General features: G+C 40.9%; 1 protein-coding gene across 15 annotated transcripts in view; it reads right to left on the bottom strand.

The window, feature by feature from the left end:
• The window catches only part of RBFOX2 (RNA binding fox-1 homolog 2), a 215,200-nt gene that overhangs the window by 194,078 nt on the left and 236 nt on the right, over positions 1 to 20,886 (bottom strand). The window lies entirely within an intron of this gene.

Genomic DNA, 20,886 nt, shown 5'->3' with positions numbered 1-20,886 from the left:
CATAGATCTATTTCCCCATCCTCATATAAATATATTTGCATAAGTACCTGTCTTTATCTAGACCTCTATAAATGCCCTTTGCCTCCCAGCTCTTTCCTCTATTTCCCTTGATTCTCCCAGGAGGATATTCATGCTCAGAACAGACAATGCCAGCCCCACCACGAGACATGACGTTCCTCACTGAACCACAGCACTACCGGGGACAACACTGGAGACACAGGGCGGGAACTGTGCCCAAACTGACCCCATCACATTGAGGCAAAACACTAAAGGCATGCAACAGAGCAGCAAGGGGAGCAAAGCGATGAAATCCCCGGGAAATACCAAAAATAGATTTTGGGGACAGAGTGGGGCACCCCATTAGCCTCAACTGGAAAATACTCCTAAAGGTAAAAAAACAGACCTGGAACTATTTATAGGCTTTTCCTTTTTTTGTCATGAGCTTTCTTTTTGTTGTTCTTGTTTTGTTTGGATTTGTCTGATTTTTGCACTTATTAATGTCTCTGCATGTCTATCTAGATAAGATAGGTGGGATAAACAATTCGGAGATGAAAACAACAGGAACAACAGTTCCAGGGGGAGACAGGGGAGGTAGGAGAAAGGAAGGGCAGGGGTCAACCAACCAACCAACCAACAAGGGAATAACAAGTGAACTAAAATCAGTGGAGAGAAGCGTGTAGGATGCCTAGTGGGGCTTAATCAAGGGCAATGTAACAGCAAGGAATTACTAAGCCCGAATGAAGGCTGAACATGATAGTGGAACAAGAGGAATGTAAAAGGAAACAGAGGAAAGAACTAGGAAGCAAAGGACATTTATAGAGATCTAAATACAGGCATGTACATATGTAAATATATTTATATAAAATGATAGGGAAATAGATCTATGCACTTATATCTGTGTGTTAAGAATTAGTAGCAGATGGACATTGAACCTTGATTCAAGTACTCCCTCAACACAAGAACACTTTGTTTTAATAATCTGGCATTCTGTGATGCTCACCTTCCTGACACAATCACTGAAGACAAAATGGTTGCGTAAGTAAAAATGGTAAAGAAAGCTGGTGGTGCCCAGCTATCAAAAGATATAGCATCTGGGGTCTTAAAGCCTTGAAGATAAACAAGCAGCCATCTAGCTGAAAAGCAACAAAGCCCACATGGAAGAAGCACATCAGCCTGTGTGATCATGAGGTGTCGATTGGATCAGGTATCAGGCATCTAAGACCCAGAACAAAATCATACCAATGTGAATGGGGGCAGGGGGGAGTGGGCACCGAGTGGAGACCCAAAGCCCATCTGTAGACAATTGAACATCCCCTTACAGCAGAGCCACAAGAAAGGAGCCAGGGTGTAGTATAACACCAATGAAACATATAACTTTCCAAAAAAAAAGAAAATACAACTTTCCTCTAGTTCTTTAATACTTCCTTTTCCACCCACTTCCAATATCATGACCTCAATTCTACCTTACAAATCGGACTAGATCACAACATGTACACTGATACAGATAAGAGCCCGAAACACAGGGAATCCAGCATAGATAAACCCCTCAGGACCAACAATGAGAATAGAAATACCAGGAGGTTAAGAGGAAGGTGGGGAGAGAAAGGGAATATCAATCACAAAGATCTATATATAACCCCCTCCAAGGGGGAGGAACAACAGAAAAGTGGGTGAAGAGTTATAGAAGACGATGTAAGATATGAAAATAATAATCTATAATTTATCAATGGTTCATGAGGGAGGGAGAAAGGGAGGAAGGGAGGGAGGGGAAAAATGAGGAGCTGATATCAAGGGCTCAAGTAGAAAGAAAATGCTTTGAAAATGATGGCAACATATGTATAAAATGTGCTTGACACAATGGATGAATGTATGGGATTGTGATAAGAGATATAAGAGCCCCCATTAAAAGTATTTAATAATAATAAAAAAGAAGACTAATTCAGATTAAGAAAGTATCTTTTCTACAAAATGTTGAATGATAAATGACTCTATTGCTAAATTCATAGCTAAATATTAGAAAATTAACATATAAGAATGGCCTTAATGTATACTTTTCCATATATTGAATGAGTAATTAAGAGGAATTTTAAATTAAAAAAGAAGAAAGCCTAATCTTTCTCCCTCAGAGCAGCTGGTGGTTTCGAACTGCGGACTTTAGAGTTAGCAGACCGACTTGTAACCACTATTGCTGTTCCCAAAATGTAACAGCCCTCCTCCCATTTACTCTCTTTGTTTATCGTTTTGATTCTCCGTAGCCTTCTTGCCTTCTGAACTTTATCTCTGGGCAAATGCTCTTTTGATCTCTAATAGTTGGTTGTTAAAGAGTGTGTATCTTCTAGTGTCATCTTGTTCACCTCATAGGCTTGTCTGTTGTTTGGCTAAAAGATTAACCATGCACGAGAGTTCAGCTCCAGGCTTGATGTGTGACTAAGGGCCAGTTTCGGGGGTTCTACATGTCTCTGACCACTAGCTTGTTCTTTTCCATGGTTTTCTGCCCACTCTATCCAGGATCTTCATGGTGGTTGCCGGGCACTATGTAGTTCTTCAGGCTTTAAGATCATTGACTGGGGTTCATGTAGTCCATTAGTCTTTTAGACTAGTTGTTTCCTAGTGTCTTTGATTTTCCTCACTCTTTTTTGCTCCAGATGGGCTAAGATTGATAGTTACACCTTCAATAGCCACTCAAAGCTGTTAAGAGCCCATTTGCTACTCAACAAAGTAGGAAGCAGACACTTTTCATAGAATACATTATGCCAATTGACCTTGATGGACCTGGGGACTATGGTCCTGAGCCCTCAGGCCCAGAGACTCATTCCTTCAACGTGTTTGGTATGGCTAATAAGTTCACATAATTTTGCCCCATTTTTTCCTATCATATATGTGGATCTATTTATAGTACCTATGAGTATATATGTACAAATACCATCTTAGGCAGGTAAGGCATCAACTCAATGGCAGTGAGTCTGGCTTTGGATTTCTTGAATTTATTATGATCCACAGTAAAATGGCTTTCATAGAGACAAAACACATCTTTCTGGTATTCACGACTTTCAGTCAAGATCCATCTGACTTCAGCAAATTATAGCCCTGGTTCCACATATTTTCCTATTGATGGACAGCTGGGGTCCTCTTTAAAATTATCTTCGGCAGAGTTTTGCTAGCAAGTGATATGAATGACGTTTTTTGATAACTTATACATTTCGTCTGATCATCTTTCTTTGGAATAGGCACAAACATGGATCTCTTCCAGTTACATGACCAGGTAGCTGTGTTTTGGTATAACAGAGTAAGCATTCTGCATTATATTCATTTGTTCAAACATCTCAATTGGTATTCCACCACTTCTATTTCTGCCAAAGCTGTCAGTGCAGCTTAGACTTCTCGCTTAAATGCCAATGGCTCTTTGCTACCTCTGAAGTGGTGGTAAACATTAACCAATTCTTTCTGGTACAGTGACTGCATATTCCTTCCAGTATCTTTTGATACTTTCTCTTTTTTTTAAAATCATTTTATTATGGGCTCATACAACTCTTATCACAATCCATACATACATCAATTGTGTAAAGCGCATTTGTACATTCATTGCCCTCATCATTCTGAAAACATTTCCTCTCCACTTAAACCCCCCGGCATTAGGTCCTCATTTTTACCCCTTCCTCCCCACTCCCCCTCTTTTGATACGTTCTGTACCATTCACTTCTTTGGTGAATTTTCAGTAACACAACTTGAGGGCTCTGAATTTTTTCTTTAGTTCTTCTGTTTGAGGAATGCCAAGCATGTTCTTCCCTTTGGGTTTTCTCACTCCAGGGCTTTGCCCTTCGTCATCATATTTTACCTTGGGGAGAGGTACTCCCCTTGTATGTGACAATTTATCAATCCTATTTTCCTGTTAATGGATATCTGTCTCCAATTATATATGGTGTTTGTTTGAACTCCCCAACCGTGCTCCCATATATTCTTGAGATCTACATAATATATAATTTTTTATTTAACAGCCTGGTAAAAATGAACATGAGAACCTTGAGTTGGTCATCTAATAGCCAGGAGTGTAAGTCCCACCACTTTAGAAAGCACTTGGAGTAGCAATCTGGAAAGCTTCCAGTAATGATTTAACAGGAACAAATTGGGCTATTAACTGCAGGGTTAGCAGGCTGAAACCACCAACCCCTCCTAAGGAGAAAGACTTTCTACGCCTGTCAAGAGTTACAGCCTCGGTTTCAACCACATGTTGGTGGTCTCCTCCATCAGAAGGATGTGTCTGGTCTTTGTGTTGCCTTTGTCTCTTTGAAGACCTAATTAATGTTCTCTTTTTAAAAAAAACATTTTTTTAAGTTACACAGTTGCAACCCAGTTGCAACCCTGTCATATAGGGTTGTCAAGAGTTAGAATCTCTATGGCAGTGAGGTTTCTGATATTACAATAATGGGGACAGTGATATCTTAGTAGACCCAAGTTCCACTCTCAGCAAAGTGCAGCCATCTGTCGGGAGGCACGGGTGTTGCTCCGATGGTAAACAGGTTTCAGCAGAGCTGAAGCAGGTCTTGTATTTTCACATCTCTGTGGCTGCTCTAGAGAACTACTTGTGTGTGTGCTCACAGAAACAGATGTAACTTTTTCAGTGTAGTGCTGCTGAGAATAGTGAAACCCAGAGACAACATCTCTCCCCATCAGTAATGGGGAAATAATGCTATCAATTAGTGTATTGTTTCAATAGCCTAGATGCACGCTTTCAGAAGGGTCATGGCTGGCATGGGGAGGAAAGTAAGATTTGTGGAAGGCTGAGGGGCCTTTTGTTTGATCAGAATTGGTTGTAAATCTCACAGAACTTAGAAAGAGTATCACAACCCAAAACGTCACTATTATTAGTCTTCATCCTGCCTTAAACTTACAAAAAATGCCTTCAAGCAATCTTACTTAGTCCTCCGAATAAAAAAAGAAAATGAAAATGTTTTATTATCCTATTTTATAGACGGCAAAACTGAATTTCAGAAAGATTAAGGGATTTGCTCCAGGCCAAGCAGCTAATGATAATGGCTAAGCTGCTTTCAGACTTACCCACTATTTCTGCCACTTCACGGCAATTACCTAATTTAAAAAGAAAAAACCCGACAAACCTTCCCTGGTCTAAGCAAGGGCAATTATGATTGCCTAACGATGTGCAGCTTGGTGTTTTTAATCAGGGTAAAATTCATAACTGACATTTAAAGCAGAGATGGAATTACATGGAGTGCTAATGGAACAGATGGGCTGGAGATAAGACTTCTTAAACTCTGATGTGCAAAGGCTGTAGATATGCACCTATAAGCAAGTTATTTTCCTAGTAAGACTAAAAGACAGCAACTGACTTGGCCTGAGCACAAAAAGTGCTGAAAGAAACTGAGGAAATAAAAAGTCAATCATAGTATCCGTGCGAACTAGAGGTCAGCAATTAAACCTTCTGCTTAAACACCCAGCAATGGAGCAGCAGCACATCACCTGACTTCTGACCACTCTGCTGATTGCTGGGACACCCCACCCCTAAGCACCTGGGCTTGAGGACTGCAGGTTAGCAGGAGCAGCCTTCCTTTCTCAGGCATTGTGGAATGAGCAACTCACACACAGCCCTGGGCCTTGCCCTGAGGAGCTCATGGCCCTCAAGACACAGCAGAGGGTGAGGACACCATAAATTCCGTCTAGCAAAAGAACATACAGGGCTCCCGAAGACCTTATTTAAAGGTCTTTCTTTTTCAAAGGTGAATGGAGGGGACAGATGGGAACTATAGCCTCTTAGTGCTTCCAGAGACACTGTGCTGGAGGGACTGTAGAATGCTGAAAAACACAATGCCATTTTTTAAAGGCAATTTTTTTAACTGCATTCTGAAAATCGTCACTTTCATTCTGACTAGTTACCGAGTATAACCATCCCAAATTAAAACTACCCAGAATACTGCACCTGAGGAGGAAAAGGAAGGTACTATTTTCTGAAACATGCTTGAAATAGCTAAAAGAGAGGTGCTGAGACAACTTAACACTGACGGTTTCAAAAAAAGAAAAATCACAACTTGCTTTCCAGTACAGAACTACCATTGTGAAATAAAAGATCAGTCACACCCCAGCAATGAGATAGTGAGACATAAACTAAGATGATGCTGGCCTGAAATGAAGCCTACAAGACACCACTGACATCCATCCCAGGTTCACCTGCCCACCGGCTCATGTACTGAGCATTCAGAGACTTATTACAAAATCATCTCTTAGTGGCTTCTACCACCAACAAGGATCAGGCTAGCAGCAGAGCACAGAAAACTGGAAATGCACAATGAAGTCAAACAAAACTGCTTGAAAGACAAACACCGAGAAAAGCATGCCCATGCCACAGACTGGAAGGGGAGCAAGGTACTGAGACTGGGAAAATGAAATTCTTGCCACCTTGCAATACTGGAAAGGCAAGAAAGGGAAGCAGAAGGAGCTAAGAGATGAGCCTGTCCTCTACACACACAACTTAAGCAATTGCACAAGCCTGTCTTTTTGGTTGACTTTCTCTCTGGTTGGAAGGGACACCATAGAAACAAAAGGTGTTCTATTACACTCATGCCAATCCTAGCAACAAGTACCTACCTTGGCTAAGGAAAGGAGACTGCTAAGCAACCAAAGAACATCATTCTGCCTCCAATCACAGAGTTCAAAGTACCCAGAGATAAGACAATGGATCTGAAAGGATATGAATCTGGTATCACCTAAGCGTGAAAGATAAGATCCAATTAATAACTGGTACACTAAACTTTCAGGTGTCAACAAAATAAAGCTCATTCCACTTCCCCACCATACCCACCCAAAACATGGTCTTCATTTCTTTTCTAATTTAAAATAGATAAGCAGTATGCTTATCTTAATATAAGCATACTTAGCAATCTTAGTATAAGCAGTATGCATTGTGTTAAAATCTGACACAGGAATAACTGGATACTCATGTCCACATTTGGAATACATCAAATTTTTCTCTTTTCAGTAAAAATAACAAATGCCTGAGAGCGATCACTGAATCAGCCCCTTTTCTTTACATGTGAGAAAATGGAGACTTAAGACGGACGAGCCAATCCTGTCCCTCACAACAAAAATTATCCAAGAGCCCTAATATATTTTTACAAACAAACGAAATCACCATTCGAAACCACATTGAAAGAGTCGCATACGGCTTGCAAGCCGCAGTTTGCCAACCTCTGATCTCCACAGACATGGAAGTGGACCTAGAATTTATAACTGCTGGCCCTCTGGCTAACATAAACGAATCACCCCGGATACTGCTAAGTGCGGATCTAACTCACTCCTGCCATGAGGCAGTGGGAAAGTGTGAACTCTGAGAGTCAAAACTATCATTCAGAAAGTGTCTGTGCCACATTTAACCACACGACTTTGGTCAGCTCAAGCTCCCTGTGCCTCAACTTTCCCAACTATGTCATACATCGTGGTACCCTCAAGTTGTAGGGATGACACAGGAACACTCAGGTGATGCTTCAATAGCACAGGCGTTAGCATACAGCAGTTCAGTAAGTGGCGGGCTTCTCTGACTGCCCCAGAAAGTATCCTGTGAAGGACTTGCCAGGTGGTCTTGTTCCGTTGGGTCTACCAGGTGTTCCCCAAGTATCCTGTCTTTGACAGAGTGCAGTCTTACCACTTTCCTGTGACTGTTAGTAGGAAGTCACCTGAGTCTTCCTTCTCTGATAGGTTTCCGCCTCACACAGGTTGTGCTGTTATAAGTCCAGGAGTAAGTCCCATGAAGTAGCACATTTCCAAAGAACCACCCTTGAACACTTCATGTCTAGCATCCTGCTCTCCACTGAAGGTGTTCAATCGTTCAATAAGAGCTAACGGTGTTGTTCCCAATTAAGTCCAGTTTCCATGAAGATCCCCTCTTAGGTGAGCAAAGCCACTTTGCCTCTTGTGTCAAGCATCTGCTTCACACGAGGGAGTCCACTCTGCCAACATCAATAGCTGCTGCCTATCCACCTTAGTGCTTTCCATTTCCTTTAGCAGGCCATTCTGCTCTTCCTTGGGGGGTTACAGGGACTGTGGTGGTGCAGTGGTCAAGTGCTTGGCTGCTAAGCAACAGGTGGCCTGTTGGAGCCCCTCAGCTGCTCCACAGGAGAAAACCCTTTCTATGAAAACGACAGCCTTAGAAACCCCCTGGGGAGAAGTCGGACAGGGCAAGATATGACAAAATACCCATTTATAAACTATCAAGGGCTCATGTGGGAGGGGGGAGCGGGAAGGGAGGGGAAAAATGAGGACCTAATGCCGGGGGTTTAAATGGAGAGAAAATGTTTTGAGAAATGATGTACAAATACGCTTTACACAATTGATGTGTGTATGGATTGGGATAACAGTTGTATGAGCCCCTAATAAAATGTTTAAAAAATAAAAAAATAAAAAAAATAAAAAAGAAACCCCCTGGGACATGTCCACTCTGCCCTATGGGTCGCAATGAGGTGCAATGGACTCAGGGGCAGTGGGTGTGGTTTGAGGTTAGGTTTCTGACCATTTGAGGAGCAGAAAAGTAAATAGCCACTCCACCCATGTGTTTGGTTATCAACTGACTGGTTTTATTCTACATTCACCTGTTTGCCTGCTCTGTAAAAATGGGTCTGGGCCTTTTAAATGTTTCTCCTTTCCCAGTATGCACTTTGTCAGTGGGGGGCAAAGGAGGGGTGCTGCTGGACAATAGGACTTTCTCACTGGCTTCTGCTAGACTAGCCATTTCCTTAGCACTCAAGAGTGCCCAGAGCAGCCAGAAGTCCACTCTGACACCTTCCCTGGGTGTTAGAAAAGTGCTTCTGGTTCCCAGCGCCTTGGTGCAGTTCTGTGATGTGGAGCTGGTTCCGACATCTGGGGAACCCCATGTGTGCATAGTAGGATGTCAAGGCTGAGATTTGTCAGAAGCAGATGGCCAGGGCTCTTCTGAGGTACTTCTGACTGGGTTCAAACGGCCAACCTTTCATCTGTAGTTGAGTGTTTGACTCTTCGTGCCACCTCTGAGGATGGATTTCTGGTCATCTGAAAAGGGCAGGTTTCCAGGAAACTCTGCAAGCATGGCAGGCACCCCATGGACTGACTTCTCTGCTCCAACAAGGTCTGGATCTCAGTCCTGCAAGGGCTCGGGGAGACAACTTGCCTCTTAGCGCTGGGAGTAGCTGCGCTTACATACATTAAATGCAGTAACTAAATTATTTTATAGGAAACTATACTGACATTAGTCTATCTGTTATTTCCATATTCTTCCTTTACTTCTTACACATCAATGCCTCTTTATTCCAACATCCTATGTCAGTCAGTCTTCATATTTTGCCTCTCCAGCTTAGGCCTAGACCAGGGCTCCTCAAACTTTTTAAACAGGGGGCCAGTTCATTGTCCCTCAGACCCGTTAAGAGGGCTGGACTATAGTTTAAAAAATAAACTATGAACAAAATCCTATGCATACTGCACATATCTTATTTTGAAGTAAAAAACCAAACGGGGCAAAAACACCTGGCGGGCCAGATAAATGTCCTCGACGGGGCCGTAGTTTGAGGACCCTAGATTGATACAGGAAGCTCAAACAAAATTTAACAGCCAATTGCCATAGGCGGGGCAGAGGTTATGCTTAACGTTTTATATACACTATTACCTCTTATTCCCCCAGTAACACCGGCGATAGAGTACTTCATTCAATTGTAAAGAAACTTGGTGCTCGAAATACAATGCATCTTGCCCACCACAATACAAATCCCTGATCTTCACTTAGTCTGCTCACCAGTTCAACTGATGAAGTGGTGATATATTTTCTGAGCTAAATTTCATTCTCAGTGCCAAGGTGATACTGAATAAATATTTAATAAGTCCATCAGACAAAGACTGACATACAGAGCTCTAATAAACTCAAAGGCTACACATATTTTCTCTTTACTTTTCCAGCTTGATTGTGTTCTCCTCATGAAAAATAGATCGGCACACCCTCATACATTGCTGGTGGGAATGTAAAAACAGTGCAGCTGCTGTGGGAACGGTGTGGTGGTTCTTCAACGATGTGAGCATAATTATCTTATGACCCGGGCACCCCAATTGCATATAGCCAAAGTAACTGAACCCTAGGACCCAAACAAGTACAGGTACACTTGTGTTCTGAGCAGCACTACTCAGAAGAGTCAAAAGGTTGTGAACAACTCAAGTGCCCGTCAAAGGATAAAATGATGAGAAAAATATGAGTTATCCACACAGTGTAGTACTGCTCAGCCATCAAAAGAAAGAAGGGCTGAGACATGCCGCAGTAAGGATGAACCTTGGAAACAATGGGCTGAGCAAAAGAAACTGGACCTGAAAGGTCACCTACTACATGATCCCACATATCTGAAATATCCATAGGAAGTCAATCCAGAGAGAGAAAGGGTAGCTTGATGGTTTCCAAGAAACAGAGTTAGGGAAGGAGAGTAAAGGCTTAATGGGTTCGGGGCTTCCTGGGGGTGAGGGGTGGGATGAAACTGTGTGAGGCCCAGGAAGAGGTGGAGGTTGGAGAACACTGTGAATCTAGTAAATGTTACCCAATAGTTTGCTTTAAAATGCTGACATTTACATTATGTGAACTTCACCTCAACAGAAACCACAGCCCAAACAAAATCTCCAATACAAATGAAGAAAACCCAATTTTCCCAATGTAAATATATATATTTTAAATAGATATTTGTCAACTTTTCCATATCCTTAAAGTTTATCTATTTAATTTAGCCTTTCAGTGCGGAAAAAAAACACCATAAAGTCTTATGATCAGGTGTATAAGTACATTTTTAAGTCTGGAAGGGTGTATCCCAAAAGACTTACAGTGATAACAAGTCTTAAAGAGTTAAGTTTTTTATGAGTGATATATTTTCTTTCTTTTGCTTACTTATATTTTCTAGTTTGTAAATAAATATTATTTCTACTATTTACTTACTATAAATCTTTAAGAGCAGAAACCTTCATCTTTCTTCTGAAGAGCAGCTGGTGGTTTCAAACTGCTGACCTTGGGGTTAGGAGCCCAACTGGTAATCCACTATGCCACTAAGGCTTCTTAAATGTTAGACAGTGTGGGCACTATTATGCTAATGGTTTTGTAATTGTGCCTAGGACAGGTGTGTACAAATGTGCTTGACACAATGGATGTTTGTATGGATTGTGATAAGAGCTGTACAAGCCCCCAATAAAATGATTTAAAAAAGGAAACAGCATGTGTAGCACTAATCAAGGAGATTGATCACTTTTCTTTTTCTTTTTTAAATTAAATATACAATTTTATTGGGGGTTCCTAAAGGTCTTATAACAATCAATTTGTGCATATGTTGCCATCATCATTTTCAAAGCATTTCCTTTCTACTCGAGCCCTTGGTATCAGTTCCTCCTTTTTCCCTCCCTCTCCCACCCTCCCACCCTTGTGAATCCTTGATAAATTATAAATTAGTTCTTTTCTCATCTTTCACCGTCCCGTCTCCCTTCACCCACATTTCTTTTGTTTGTCCCAACTGGTCAGTTTTCATTACTACCCTCCCTGACTATAAGAATGAGCTACCTTGAACTTCCAAGGGCCTTGGAAGAGCACATTCAAGACCTCTGTCTGAAGTGGCAGAGGCCACAGAGACTAGATGCATCAGAGACTGGCACAGAGACTCAGAGGAGCAGCACTGAAACAATGGGGTACCTTCTCCTCATCTAGCCGGAAGCTATGGAACTGTGGACAAAGTGACAGAAGGGCTGCCTTCCTTCCTGGCCCATGGAGGCAAAGGTCAAGGGACCATGGACTGAAAGACTGAGAACTGGAGAGAGACTTGGCTGTTGGCGAAGAAATCTAATGACTGTATCCTCACTGTTTGTGAATCTTGACCTAGTAAACTTCCCTAATAAACCCCCTTAATTGTGAGCATTGCCTGTGAGTTGTGTGGCCATTGCAATGAATTATTCAACGCAACATAGATGAAGAGTGGTGTGGAAGTAACAGTTAAGTGTCATGGAGGCTTGTCTGACCCTGGACTCATGGCGATAAGGAAGCCAGAGGAGCTCAGATATGTCCACCTCCATGACACTTACTGCAGAAGTATACAAAGAAACATTGAGCTCCCACAGTATCTATGTAGAAAAGGTAGGAGTTGTTTTTTAGTCTTTTCAGGTATCCATGAATATTATTCTTTGATACTGTTACTTGGCAAGGGGCAGTTTCTTAAAGGTTAATTGCAAAGTGGCACCTGAAGGCTTATCAATATGTTTTTCATACTGTTTTATTAAAATCCATTGGTATCCCTTATGGTTTGAATGGATTTTGTTTTTATCCATGCACACCTCTGTACATTATATATGGTATATCTACAAAATACTGGTTCACGAAGTCAAGCATAGCCAAATCACATTCATTAATATCACCATCAATCTGATCAGAAAAGCCTGTGTTAGAGTTGTCAAATTCATAGTTCTAGATACAAATTTTCCAAAATTCTACTTTCTGTTCAAAAGATCACGTCTAACCATTGTCAGGAAAATCTGCCATTGTTTTCCTCCTATAGCAGGTTACTTCATTCATTTTTAAGAACGTTTGCCAAATACCAAAGTCTGGATAGCCAGTTTGTTTCTCAGTTGATCTTTCAGGCAAAAAGCAGTACTGTATTCCATTTAAAAAAGGCAAAGTGGCTTGTTTAGCTGGCAACTCAACCAACCACACAAGTGCTTTTCCTTGACATAAATGTCATATTCAGCACGCCACACTGGTGTTTTGTGCGTAGTATCCATTTTATCCCACAGAACATTAAAAGGGCATAACCAATTATGAAAATTTAATAGTAATTTTGGTTGCTTTATTAAAGGCATTACTACGGAGTGAAACTGGTCTTTTTTTACTCTAACTGCAAGTATGTACTAATAATGAAAATAATGATTGCCCTGCATTGGGGTGCTGACTGCAAAGTCAGCAGTTTAAAACCACCAGATGCTCCCTGGGAGAAAGATAGGGCCTTTTACTTCCATAAAGAGTTACAGTCTCAGAAATTGAAAGGGGCATTTCTACCTTGTCCTATAGAATGGCAATGAGTCAGCACTGACTTGATGGCAGTGAATTTTTATTATTTTCTTTTTAGTATATTTTGGTGTCAATACCCTAAGTCATTCTGGAGCGCTAGCAGATTTGCTTTTGCAACATGAGAGAAATTGACTACTAACACCTTAGTGTTATAATGAAACCCCTTTCGACCTGGCAAACACCATAACTGTGTCTCACAGACGCCCTGCCACAAGTCCATGGCCACACTTTAAGAATCACTTACTAAACTACAGTCTCTCTCCTGCCAATAAATCACTTCTGATTCATAGCAACCCTATAGGGCAGGGGACAACTGCCCCTTGGATTTCTGAGTCTGTAACTCGTTACAGGAATAGAATACCTCATCTTTCTCCTGCAGAGCAGCTGGTAATTTTGAACCGCTAACCTCACAGTTAGCAGCAGCCCAACATGTAAGCACTATGCCACCAGGGCAACTCTAGAACACAAAAGAATTTTTTTTTTTAACAGAAAAAAAAATTACAGGCATGATCTTTAGTTAGAGGACTTATTAGTTCATGAAGCTTTTGTTTTAGTCAATACATACAGGTAAGTATTTCACTATATGCTTGGTTGCCACATAAAATCAATCTCACCATGTGTTATGGTCAAAAGTTTGCAAACCATCCCTCTAGCCCCAACCAATCTCTCCTTTCTAAAAACTCTTGTAACATTTACTGAACCACTCAAATCTATTCTCCCTTAAGACAATGATTTATATGTGTACAAGAATGAAGAAAATGTTCTGAAATTAAATGTGGCACAAATGTTCTGAAATTAAATGACTAAATTAATTAATTTAATTTAATGTTGTGAAATTGTGGCACAAATCTTTTAAATATATTTAAACCACTGAATTGTAAACCAAAAAAGACATGAAAAATTATTTATAAATATATGACGTATATGCTTTTCATTTCCAAATGTAGCCTAAGCTCTCTCAAATGGTATCATATACAGCTTTGCATCTCCCACAGTGATACTAACTATAATACAAACCCTCAAAATAAAGTTTTTATTGAATACCTTTATTAATATAAATATAACAAATTTAATTCTTCATATAGAAAATCCCAAAGAGTCAATAAGTAAACGTCTACAGTTAAGAGAAGAATTTAGCAAAGCTGCAGAATGCAAGGTCAACAAACAAAAATCAGTTGGGTTTCTATACACTAGCAATGAGAAATCTGAAAGGAACTTAGGTAGATAAACCCGTTTACGATAACATCTGAAAGGATAAACTACCTAGGAATATATCTAACCACGGAACATGAAGGATTTATAGAACGACAACTGTAAAACGCTGTGGGAAGAGTTTAAAGAAGTCATAAATAAGTGGAAAGATGGCCCATGTTCCTGGATTGTTTCTATATCAAACCAAAAATAACTGTTAACAATATCAATACTATTCAAAATTATCTCTAGATGCAATGTAATCCCAAAATCCCAATCAAAATTTCAACAGCCTTCTTTACAAAAAATGAGGGGGAGGGGTGTTGGGGAGAAACACAACGATCCTCAACTTTATATGGAATGGCAAGAGGCTCAAAACAGCTAAAGCAATTTTGAAAGAAAAGAACAAAGTAGGGAGAACCACATTTCCTGATCTTAAAACATACTATATAGCTACAGAAATCAAAACCTCCTGCAAAAGAATGGAAAGTCCAGAAAGAATGCAATACATTTGTTATCAATTGATTTTTGACCAGGGTGCCAAGTCTATTCAATGGTGAGAGAAGATTCTTTACAATAAATGATGTTGGAAAAATTTTATTTCCACATGCAGGAAAATTAAATCACCTCCATACTTACCATCATGTGTACACACACACACACACACAATGAAAACAGATTGTGTATAAACTAAATGTGCAAACTAAAACCATACAGCTCTTAAAAGACCTCAAGGACAATGCTGGTAGGCCTACTTTTTAACAGATTATCTCGTTTTTTAAAAGCACAAACAGCAAGACAAAAAGTACATGGGAATTCAAAAAGTAAAAAATATTTTTCAACAAAAGACTACCAAGAACGTGAAAAGCTAAACTACCAACTGGGAGAATATCTTCAGAAATCAAATACCCAATAAAAATCAAATAACTAGCCAACAGAATATCACAATTCAACAAATAACTCAATCACAAAATGACTTGAATAGATGTTTTACCAAGGAAACCTCACTGTCCTCAAGTCAATTCTGTCTCACAGTGACTTTACAGGACTGGGTAGAACTGTCTCTGGGGGTTCCGAGACTGTAACTGTTTACTGGTGTAGAAAGCCCAGTCTTTCTTCCAGGAGTTGGCTAGTGGTTTCAAATTGCTGACCTTGAAGTTAGCAGCCCAATGCATAATCATCACTATGCAACCAGGGCTCCATAGAGGGGACATTAAAACGGTCACCAAACATGAAAAGATGCTCAATATCATTAACCATGAGCGAGATGCAAATCAACACCATGATGAGCCACCATTTTACTTCCACTAGGATAGCTAATATTGTAAAGGAAAAACAGTAAATAACAAATGTTGCCAGAGGAAACTGGAACCCACACTCATTGCTGGTAGGAAAGAAAATACAGCCTTTGTAGAAAGTGGCATGCCAATTCTTCAAAAAATTAAATATAGACCTACCACAACTGTACTCCTAGGTATATGCCCAAAAGAAAGCAGACACTTACAAAGATACTGGAACACTAGTCATTGTACTCAGTCACAAATAGTCAAAAGGAAGAAACAGCTTAACTGGCCACCATGAACAAATTTCTAAATGGGGTACTTACATACAATTGAATACTACTTAGCCAGAAAAGAGAAATGAAGTCTTAGAACATGCTACGATATGGATGTAGCTGGAAGCCACGCTGCTGAGTGACTTAATTCAATCACAGGACAATTATATGATCTCGCTTATATAAAAAGACAATAAAAGAAAACAAGGCTTACTAGTAGTTACCAAGGGTGAGAAAAAAGAAGGGGGAACCGTAATAGAAATTTGGCATTGATTAAGAGTGGGTGTGATAGGTAGGTTTATTATGCCAACCTGGCCAATGGGAACTTGTGGGATTAATCAGGTCAGTTTGATTGGAGGGCTAAGTAAAAAAAAAATTACTACAAAAGCCTAGAAATCTATATAAAATGTGAAACTGTTGTTTTTCTATCTTCCATCCTGGTCTACACGCTTCTGAAGGCGGTCCTTCCATCCCTTTAGCTGATCCCTAGAGAATGATAACCTCTTTGCCTTATAGCACAGCAGAATGACATATATTTTGTGTCTCTTTCCTATTATCTTTGACTTGTGTCCCTTTTCTACTGTCTGAGTTTCCACTGGAGTAAGAAGTCTGCAGGGGCAAGATCAGGCTGCAGGAGAGATGATGGTAAGGAGTCAAACAAAATTCTCAAATGGGCAGTTGTACCATCCTGAAAAACATTTTCTTGGCCCAACTTTCTTGACCTTGTTCTCATCAATGCAAGCTTTCCGTTTTCTGAAAATTTCTTCACAATAAGCTCCCGTGTTCATACAGTGTCCTTGAAGAAAATTTATCAAGATAACCCCTTTGGAATTCCAAAATAAACACTTACGGGCTGACCGCTTTGCCTTGAATTTAATTGGACCAGCTATCCCCTCAGAAACCAGTTATAATTTGTCCCATAAAATCATCTTCATTCGCAGCAATCCTGCTCACAAGACTGACGGACAGCTCAGTCCTTTGCACAACAGTCTGGGTGCCCACACAGCAGAATGCTTACTGGGGCCAACATATTCCTTCACAGTGAAAATGCCACACATGCAAGGCCACAACCTCAGCAGCTATCACATCAAGGGTAATTCTATGGTCGTCTTCTACCACTTTGGGGACTTCAGCCAGTTTCATTTGACAAGGTACACGATCTTCTCCCTCTTAACTCATCTTAGCCCACCGGTTCTCAACCAGTGCGTCGCAACCCCTTTGGGGGTCAAACAACCGCTTCATGGGGGTCACTCAATTCATAACAGTAGCAAAATTACAGTTATGAAGTAGCAATGAAAATAACTGTATGGTTGGGGGTCACCACCACATGAGGACCTGTATGAAAGGGTCGCAGCATGAGGAAGGTTGAGAACCCCTGTCTTAAGAGGTTTTCCTGGCCACCTTTAAAAAGCCTGAGCCACCTCAAAACTGTTGTTTTAGGTGGGACAGCAATCCCATAAATTTGTTGCAAGCTTCAATGGTTTGGCAAAATGTCCTTACGTTTTATTTAAAATTGGACGTTAGCCCCGATCTCATCATTTTTTTTCCCACGGCACAAAAAAAGTATCCTATGTTGAAGGCCTGCTACGAATCAAAGACAAGTGTATTACTGAAAGAATCTGTCTGCAGTCACCCACAGATCACAAAGACATGTGTAAACGTTTGCTTGGAATAAACCTGTGCAGGTATGAACTGCAACCCAGGTAGCAATGCGTTTTGACTGAGCCTTATGTATGTGTATGCATATAAAACTATAAAATGACTCTGAAAAATCAGCTTGTCTGGAACAGAATTTGTTCTTAAATTTTTGTTAGTGGTGCCATGTCGGATGCATGGGCGGGTACTGGGGTGAAGTGGCTGGAATCACTCGCTCACGACAATTGAGTCGATTACATTTCCTAACAACCCTATATGCATCTCTGGCAGGCACTAGCTCCGTGATAGGGAGATTTAGATGACTGAGGAAAAAGGACCTCTCTATTTCTGATTCCTGCTGTTTCACCCAATGCCCTACTGGCTACAACTGCCAACCCCTCTGCAGTCTACTTCTGATGTTCCCAGAGCAAATCCCTGGACTTCCTTCCTTCCACTGCCCTCGTGCTCTGGGTCAGCAAAAAGCAGACTGGGCCCTGAAGTAATGGAGTTAATGATCTGATAATTAACAGGTTGGTTCCTAGTGGGACTGACCTCAAAGGCTCCAAATGAAACTATCTGATGACTTTACAATTAGTTTGTTGTTGTTTTTCAATACCAATTTTTAAAAATACAAAATGTTTGGGTCCCGTCCCCGCCCCCCACCCCGTACTATTAAGAATTCACAAAAAAGAAAACCTGCCTCATCTGACTCATCATAGCTTGATTCCTGTTGCAACGCCAACTGCCCCGCTCCTAGAGGCCTTTGTCTTCCAGCCTCGTGGATAGCTAATCATAAACACCAAAAGCCAACGCCACTGCCATGGGGTTCATTCTGACTTATAGGATTTCCAAGTCTGCACAATCTTTAGACGAGCGCATAGCCTCATCTTTCCCCCTCAGAGTGGCTAGTGGTTCGAACCACTGACCTTGCAGTTAGTAGCCTACCGCCTAACCCACAGCACCACAAGGGCTCTTTTGGATAGAAAATAGTTTCCATCAAGAAAAGGAAATTTTGTAGCAAAAAGGAGGAGGCAGAGAAAGTGTTACCTGCAGTTTTCCTTAAGTACAGTCAGATGCTCAAGAAAGCTCAGAGAAAATCAAGAGGCCAGAAACTGAACCCAGATGGGGGAAAATTGAGATTTAACCAGTGATCCTTTATCAGAAGACAGAACTACTCTACAGATTGGAGGGGAGAAAGGAAAAGACATTAACACAAGTATTGCAATGTACTCAATTATTTATAGTCGTCAAATGTATGCGTGTATTGTGATGGAGAATTCAGTTGTTTCAATTACCTCGTGTGCACGGCAAAGCTGGACAGCTGAACAAGAAAACAGATGAAATGGTACAGTTGAATTGTGGTGTGGTGGCTTATGTACAGGGCTTGCCAGAACATGAAAATCGGTCTTAAAAGAAACACAACCAGAATGCTCCTTTGAATAAAGGACAGCAAAACTTCACCTTGCTTACTTTAAACACATCATCAGAAAAGACCAATTGCAGGGGAAGAGCATCATATTTGAGAAAGTTAAGCTTCAGCAAAACAAGGAAAGCCCGTGATGAGACAGGCTGGCACTGGGGCCTCAGCCAGGGCCTCCAACATTAAAAGTCATAGAGATGGCAGAGGATCTGGCAGTGTTTCCTTCGGTTACACGGGTGAGAACAGAGCCGACTGGGCTGCAGAAACAGCCAAAAGGTACTATTTCCATTTGTAGAGGGGACTGAGACTCAGAGAAGGTAAATGACCAGACCCAACCAAGTAGCTAGTACATGGTACAGCCTACGCTATTATTATAGCTCTGCTCTTTTAATTACATGGTACACAGAGGCTCAGCCAGAAAAACATCTCTCCTCAGGCCAAGCAATAGGGAAAATATGCACACGCTCATTTACATACCAGCTTTGGCAGACTGCTTCTCTTCTGCCGCCACTGCCCAAACGACTGCCACTGACGGAAGAAAAGCAGCATTTCTTAGCTTCAGTGTGCACACAGGTCACTGGGCATCTTGGTCAAACCAGAAATTCTGACTCAGTGGGCCTGGAGAGGCATCTGCGATTATGCATTTCGAATAAGCTTCCAGGAGACCACAAAGCTTCTGGTTCTTGGGTCAAAGAGATTCGACTTTGTAGCTCCCAGCCCTGGCTGATCATATTCCGCCATTCAAAGAAGTGACGAATGCAATTACTAATGACAATAACCACCGGAAGGAAGCACTGAGAAGCTACTGTCTGCCTGTCAGACGCAGTCTAAATGCTTTATACTTTCACTTACCTAACCCTCCTAGCCACACAATGCAGCTGGGACTCAGTACTGTGCCATCTCACAGATGAGGAAACAATGAACCAAGGGACCGTTAGTTGGCCACGGTCAGTCAGTGAGGCATGGAATATGGGTTCAGACCTCATGGCACCTGATTCCTGGGAGTTTGCATTTTCAGATACACAACCTACTAGTGCTGTCCGTTACCACAGGGTAATCGCACTGATTTTAACAGTCACACTTGAACAAATCATTCCAAATGGGTCACCTCAGAAGATGTCACCCTGGGAAAACTCTGCTCTTATTCCTCAGATGCTACCATCATTAAAAACATGGTCGCTGTTAAAAATAAATCATCTCAGTGCTCTTCCTCCAATAATACCTACAGAACTGAAATTTACAGCTTTAAAAATCTTTTAAGTGCGATTAAAAAGAAAAACTTCTCATTTTAAGTATATAGATTTTATTGTTGACAACAATGCACAATCAGGAAAAGCCCATTCAAAAATAAATAAATACATATATAAATGCTAGAACCAGAATGCTCAATCAAGCTAGGTATTACAGTTTTCAAATAAAAAAATTCAATGTTAAGTACTGAAAACATTTTCCTCATATTTCATCTCAGAAGCCGATTCCAAACGCGAGTTCTTTATGTTTTGCGCAATGGCTGGATCAGCCAGCGCCAGTTCTATAGCCCTCCCCAAGGTGACTACTTTGAAGGGCAATTCTCATTTGGATGCAGAGGTTCTGTTAGACTTGTTTTACTGTTTTGTTTTTAACAAAGATTAGCCTTTTAGGCATACCAGAAAGAAGCGCATCTGCCCTTGGCTATCAATAGAAGTGTGCTTATATTCAGAGCGACTGTCTTGAAGCATGCGGTTTCTCTTCCGTTAGATTTCTGCTGCGAAAGCCACTACTGTGATTTGCTTTTCAGATGGTTTTGTTACAAGAAGTGGGTTTTATTTATTATGCACCCTCTTCAGATCAAAATAAATACCATCCTCAGGCATTAAGGAAGCATTTGCATGCAGCAACATAAAAGGTATTGTACAAAGGCAACTGTATATCCAAAATATGCACACAAATAACCTCACATCCAGGGGATAAAGGCACACACAAATACAACAGGGATGGCTACACAAAGGTACCCAAGTTCTACAAAGAGATGAGCTTCTTTGTTAGATGAATATGTCCTTG

This window comes from Echinops telfairi, unplaced genomic scaffold, assembly GCF_000313985.2.
Source record: "Echinops telfairi isolate 266 unplaced genomic scaffold, ASM31398v2 ScPeMD7_2;HRSCAF=8, whole genome shotgun sequence".
Lineage (NCBI taxonomy): Eukaryota > Metazoa > Chordata > Mammalia > Afrosoricida > Tenrecidae > Echinops > Echinops telfairi.
This window is presented reverse-complemented; position numbering and strand designations above follow the sequence as displayed.